The sequence below is a fragment of the Piliocolobus tephrosceles genome, unplaced genomic scaffold, assembly GCF_002776525.5.
Source record: "Piliocolobus tephrosceles isolate RC106 unplaced genomic scaffold, ASM277652v3 unscaffolded_35914, whole genome shotgun sequence".
NCBI classification, from domain to species: Eukaryota; Metazoa; Chordata; class Mammalia; order Primates; family Cercopithecidae; genus Piliocolobus; species Piliocolobus tephrosceles.
In genome coordinates this window covers 1-6,283 of record NW_022319770.1, presented here as the reverse complement: position 1 = coordinate 6,283, position 6,283 = coordinate 1, and the positions used below count along the sequence as shown (strand labels likewise).

The following is a 6,283-nucleotide window of genomic DNA, read 5'->3' as shown; positions in this document are numbered from 1 at the left end:
TGGACTCTGGTGGTCTTCTTCGGGGAATAAACGGTCTGGGCATAACAAATGGGGGCTCGTCCGGGATTTCCCCCAAGCCCACCAGACCTCCAAGTCAACGGATCTTAATCTGTAAGTAAGCCGGCTTTGTCTTTGTCTCTGTCTTCCTGAAATTTCGCGAAATCTGTGATCTGTATTGGTCTGTACTGTAGGTGGCACGGTCTTGGCGGACGCGCTAAAAGACAGCCACTTGGGACTGGTGGGAGACGTCCCCCGGTGCCCATCTGGGGGCCTCCACACTTGGTTGCCCCGTCTGACTCAGGTCGTAAGTTAAGTCCGACACGCGCTCGCGAATGCTCATCGTTTACCATTGTCTGTCTGTTATTGTTAAGTGTTAAGTCTAAAAAGAAACATAAAACCTCTCCTTCTCTTCCAGGACCGGACCTGTCAGATATTCCCCTCTGCTTAACATTCATTTTCATCTCTCCTTCTCCTTGTAGGAACAGTCCAAAAATGGGCAGCGCCCAGAGCACGCCGCTCTCCCTCCTTGTTAACAATTTCATCGGTCAGGACATCCTGATCAAATTCCTTATATTCTAGTGTGGCAGGATCTCGTGGAAAACCCACCGCCCTGGATGACCCCGCTCATCCCTGAGCCCTGCAAAGTCCTAGTCACGCGACCTACAAAACAAAGGACCCCCTCTGCTCCCCTGGCCCCCGTACTGCCGGATAGCCAGGACCCCCTATCGTTAGAGCCTACACTTCCCCCACCATATCCGCACCCTATCCCGCAGGACCCAGTCCCCCAGGGTGGTGCTTCCGTGGAGGGAGACCGAGAAGCGGAAGCAGCCGAAAGCGAAAGTAACCCGGGGGGACCAGTCGGCGGAACACGAGGCCGCGTGCAGTGGGACCAAGCTTCCCGATTCCCTGACTCTACTGTAGCCCTGCCCCTCAGAGAAATAGGATCGCTCGATGATACCGGGCTCTCCCGTCTCATGTATTGGCCTTTTTCCACTAGTGATTTGTCTCAGATAATCCCAAAGATCTAACCTCGTTGTTAGACAGTGTCATGTTTACTCCCAGCCGACCTGGGATGACTGTCAACAGCTCCTCCGAATCCTGTTCACAACGGAGGAGCGGGGCCAGAAAGCTGGTTCCAGGAGATGATGGCCAGCCAACTGCAACTCCTGACCTCATCAACGCGGCTTTTCCCTTAACCCGACCCAGATGGGATTACAACACGGCAGAAGGTAGGGGACGACTGCTCATTTATCGCCAGACTCTAATGGCAGGTCTCCGGGCTGCAGCTCGCAAGCCCACCAATTTAGCTAAAGTGTACACAGTACTGCAGGGTAAGATAGAAAGTCCTGCCGCTTATCTAGAAAGACTGGAAGCTTTCAGGCAGTTCACCCCTATGGACCCAGAGGCACCAGAAAATCAGGCAGCCGTAGTAATGTCTTTTGTGAACCAGGCAGCACCAGATATTAAACGAAAACTCCAGAAATTAGAGGGTTTAGAGGGAAAGCAGATTCAGGACCTCCTTCAGATGGCCCAGCGAGTTTATAATAATAGGGATACTCCAGAAGAAAAACAGTTTAAGGCAACTAAAGAAATGACCAAAGTCTTGGTAGCAGCTTTCCCCCAGGCAGGGAATGGCCAAAGCAGAAAGCAGACAAAGCAAGGCCCCAGGCAAGGATTAGAAAGGATCAGTGTGCTTATTGCAAGGAACGTGGTCACTGGATTAAAGACTGCCCAAAGAAACGGAAACCAGCTAACCCTAACTCCGTACTCGTTACCCAGGACTCTGACTAGGGTTCGGACCCCCTCCGGGAACCCAGGGTAACTTTGCAAGTGGAGGGGTCCCCAATTCGCTTCTTGGTCGATACTGGGGCAGAACGCTCAGTCCTAACCAAACCAATTGGAAAAATGTCTAAGAAAACATCCTGGGTGCACGGGGCCACAGGCATCAAGAAATACCCCTGGACAACCCAGAGAACTGTAGACTTAGGAACGGGAAAAGTATCCCATTCCTTCCTAGTCGTCCCAGAAAGCCCCTGCCCCCTACTAGGGAGGGACTTGCTAACAAAAATGGGGGCCCAAATCCACTTTGAGCCAGAAGGGCCCAAGATAACTGACTCCCAAAACAGGCGAATATCTATTCTGACTGTCACCTTAGAAGATGAGTACAGACTCTATCAGGAGCAAAAGTCCCCTGATCAGGAAATTGACTCTTGGCTCCAGCGTTTCCCTGAAGCGTGGGCAGAAACTGGGGGCTTGGGGGCTAGCTAAACATCGACCTGCCATATTTGTGGAAGTTAAGCCAGGGACGGATCCGGTTCGGGTTCGGCAATATCCTATGCCCCTAGAGGCGAGAGAAGGGATCACGCCTCACATCCGCCAGCTTTTAAACCAGGGTGTCCTGCGGGCTTGCTGCTCGCCATGGAACACTCTGCTGTTACCCGTTCATAAACCCAACAGTATGGATTATAGGCCAGTGCAGGACTTAAGAGAAGTTAACAAAAGGGTCATGGACATACATCCCACTGTGCCCAATCCATACACCCTTCTAAGTGCCTTACATCCTGAAAAACAGTGGTATACCGTTCTTGATCTAAAAGATGCTTTCTTCAGTCTTCCTCTGGCTCCCAAAAGTCAAGAATTCTTTGCATTTGAATGGACTGATCCTGAGAGAGGCATCAACGGTCAGCTAACATGGACCAGGCTGCCACAAGGGTTCAAGAACTCGCCGACCCTGTTCGGTGAAGCCCTTCATGAAGATCTGGGTGAGTACCGGCGGCAACACCCTGAAATAACTCTTTTGCAGTATGTTGATGATCTCTTAATAGCGGCCAAGTTCCCGGAAACCTGTGTTCAAGGGACTGAGGACCTCTTGAAGACTCTGGGGGAGCTAGGCTACCGAGCCTCAGCAACAAAGGCTCAGATCTGCAAGCCGGAGGTAACTTATCTGGGGTACTTATGAAAAGGGGGGCAACGCTGGCTAACCAAAGCCCGAAAGGAAACAGTCCTACGCATCCCTAGACCTCAGACGACACGGCAAATAAGAGAATTCCTGGGGTCGGCAGGGTTCTGTAGGTTATGGATACCCAGATTTGCTGAGTTAGCCAAGCCCCTATACCAGGCAACAAAGGAACGGCAGCCCTTCAATTGGACGGAAGAGGCTGAGCTGGCCTTCCAACAAATCAAAACTGCCTTGTTATCAGCCCCCGCGCTGGGGCTCCCTGATGTCTCTGAGCCCTTCCACTTATACGTGGATGAAAGTAAGGGCGTTGCAAAAGCCGTGTTAACACAGTACCTAGGCCCCTGGCAGAGGCCAGTCGCCTATTTGTCAAAGAAATTAGATTCAGTGGCTGCTGGCTGGCCACCCTATCTCCAGATAATCGCGGCAACCGCCCTAATGGTCCGGGACGCTGATAAACTTATCATGGGGCAAGAGTTGCACGTTACAACCCTGCATGCCATTGAAGGCGTCCTCCGGCAGCCGCCGGACCGATGGATGAGTAACGCCCGGCTCACCCACCATCAAGGACTGCTGTTAAACCCCCTCAGAATAACTTTTCTGCCCCCAACCTCCTTAAATCCTGCCTCGCTGTTGCCAAATCCGGACTTGGACGCCCCGTCCCATGAGTGCACTGAGATACTGGCTCAGGTGCATGGGGTGCGGGAGGACCTACAAGATCGTCCGCTCCCAGACACAGAACTCATCTGGTTTACTGATGGCAGCAGCTTCGTCCACCAAGGCCAGCGGTATGCAGAAGCGGCTGTAAAGTCAGAGACTGAGGTAATCTGGGCGGAGCCCTTGCCCCCAGGGACATCGGCCCAAAGAGCCGAACTGGTAGCACTCACCCTAGGGGCAGAGAAAGAACTAACAGTATACACGGATAGCCGCTATGCCTTTGCCACGGCGCACATACATGGGGCCATCTACAGGGAGAGGGGACTATTAACAGCTGAAGGCAAAGAAATAAAAAACAAGCAAGAGATCCTAGCTCTATTAACTGCTTTGTGGAAACCAAAGAAATTGGCTATCGTACATTGCCCTGGGCATCAGAAACCAACTACGCCAATTGCTCGAGGCAACTTCTTAGCCGACCAAACCGCACGGAGCATAGCAAAGGCTCCTCCCAGTCAGCTCCTTGTGCTCCAGCTCTCTGATCCAGGCCCGCGAGACTTGCCATGTTTTCCCGATTACTCTGAACAGGACCGCAAGTGGATGGACACGCTTCCCCTAAAGCAGGTTCAGAATGGGTGGTGGACTGATAGCGATGACCAAACCATCCTACCAGAAAAATTAGGATGGCAGGTATTGGAACACATCCACCGGACAACCCACCTGGGTGCCCAGCGAATGATAGACTTAATCAGGCACGCCAAGTTCAGGATCAGGCGCATAGCTGAACTGGCCAGCAATGTTACAACAAATTGCAAAGTCTGCCAACTGAACAACGCTTATCCCCGAACCCAAGCCACTGCAGGGACCAGGTTTAGAGGAACTAGGCCTGGCGTCTATTGGGAGATAGATTTCACAGAGGTAAAACCCGGGAAATATGGGTATCAGTACTTGTCTTTGTAGATACTTTTTCAGGATGGACAGAAGCATTCCCAACTAAGAGAGAAAGTGCTCAGGTTGTAGCAAAGAAAATTTTGGAAGAAATCCTCCCCAGGTATGGCTTTCCCGTCCAGATAGGGTCAGACAATGGACCAGCCTTCGTTGCTAAGGTAAGTCAGGATTTGGCTTCCATTCTTGGGGCAAATTGGAAATTACATTGTGCTTATAGGCCCCAAAGCTCAGGACAGGTAGAAAGGATGAATCGGACCCTAAAGGAGACCTTAACTAAATTGACCATGGAGACTGGCGCTAATTGGGCAGTACTTCTCCCCTACGCTCTGTTCCTGGCCCGGAATACCCCTTACAGACTGGGCCTCACCCCATATGAAATCATGTATGGCAGACCCCCACCCCTGGTTCCCAGTCTAAAAGATGACCTACTCAAATCTGAAACTGAAAATGTCTCTGAGCTCTTGTTCTCCCTACAAGCCTTACAGAAAATTCACCAGGAAATTTGGCCCAGGCTACGAGAACTGTACGAAGCAGGACCTCCGCCGACGCCCCATCCGTTCCAGCCAGGAGACTGGGTCCTAGTCAAGCGCCACCGGCAAGAAACTCTCCAACCCAGGTGGAAAGGACCACTGCAAGTACTCCTGACTACTCCCACCGCTGTCAACGTAGAAGGCATCACTTCGTGGATCCACTCCACACACGTCAAACCAGTGGACCCAACATCCGACCTTCTTGGGCCGTATGGAGCACCGGTTACATGGACTGTAGACAAAGCTAAGAACAATCCCTTAAAGCTAACCCTGCGCCGTCATCCCCATAGCCGTAACCATGTCCAGCTTACCAATGTTCTTATATCTTATGCATCTAACTCTCCTCACTGCTGCTCCGTCTAATCCCTATCTCTGGAGGTTTTGGCTCTATGAAAACAAAACTCACCCCGGGGAAACCCCCCAGGCGGGTAAACTGCTAGCTAGTGCAGACTGCCCCCCCTCCGGGTGCAGTACGCCGATTTACCTCCCTGTATCGTGACCCATACCAAGAAAAATATCCCTACTGCTATTCGGCACATAGCAACAGCCTCTGCAACCAATCGGCTGCAAGAATGCTGTTTCTATATAAATGAGTCAGGATTAGTTGAGGAGAGAGTCCAACGTCTACATAAACTAAGCTTAGAAATGAAAAAGCAACAGTTTACTACAGCAGCTAATAATTGGTGGAACTCTTCCATGTTTTCTCTTCTAGCACCTTTCATAGGCCCCCTGATGTCTTTACTGCTTCTGCTGACTATAGGCCCCTGTGTAGTAAACAAAATTCTACAATTTGTTAGACAAAGATTTGATACCATCCAATTAATGGTCCTCCGCAGCCATTACCAACCCCTTCCTCACCCTGAAGAAGAGATCACTCTATGACAGTTCAGGGTCCAGGATTGGACACTCAGTTACTTGTGAGAGGGGGAAATGAAAGGGCACAGGATGCAAGCCCACTCCACCCTGTTGCTAAACCTTTGTCCTGCTCTCACAAACATATTGTAAAGATGTTGTAAGTTCCTGTTTTTCTGTGGCATGGCAGGGTCACAGGACGCGTTTAAGTATTACCTGCTAAACCCGTTGTGAAACCTGTCACAATATGATTAACTGCCTTTGTGTGAGACTGCTTTCCCGCCTCAGGTTTGCGAAAACAAGCCCTGCCCTGTCCTGCGAGCCCCTGATAAACGTCATCAGA

The 6,283-nt window shown here is 51.1% G+C and overlaps 1 long non-coding RNA gene across 1 annotated transcript; it reads left to right on the top strand.

Moving 5' to 3' along the window:
- Nucleotides 1–2: 2 nt before the first annotated feature.
- On the top strand, nucleotides 3–6,014 carry LOC113222878. The gene is made up of 2 exons (XR_003308560.1): nucleotides 3–111; nucleotides 5,036–6,014. It is a non-coding gene; the product is annotated as an uncharacterized LOC113222878 (long non-coding RNA).
- The last annotated feature ends 269 nt before the right edge of the window (nucleotides 6,015–6,283 follow it).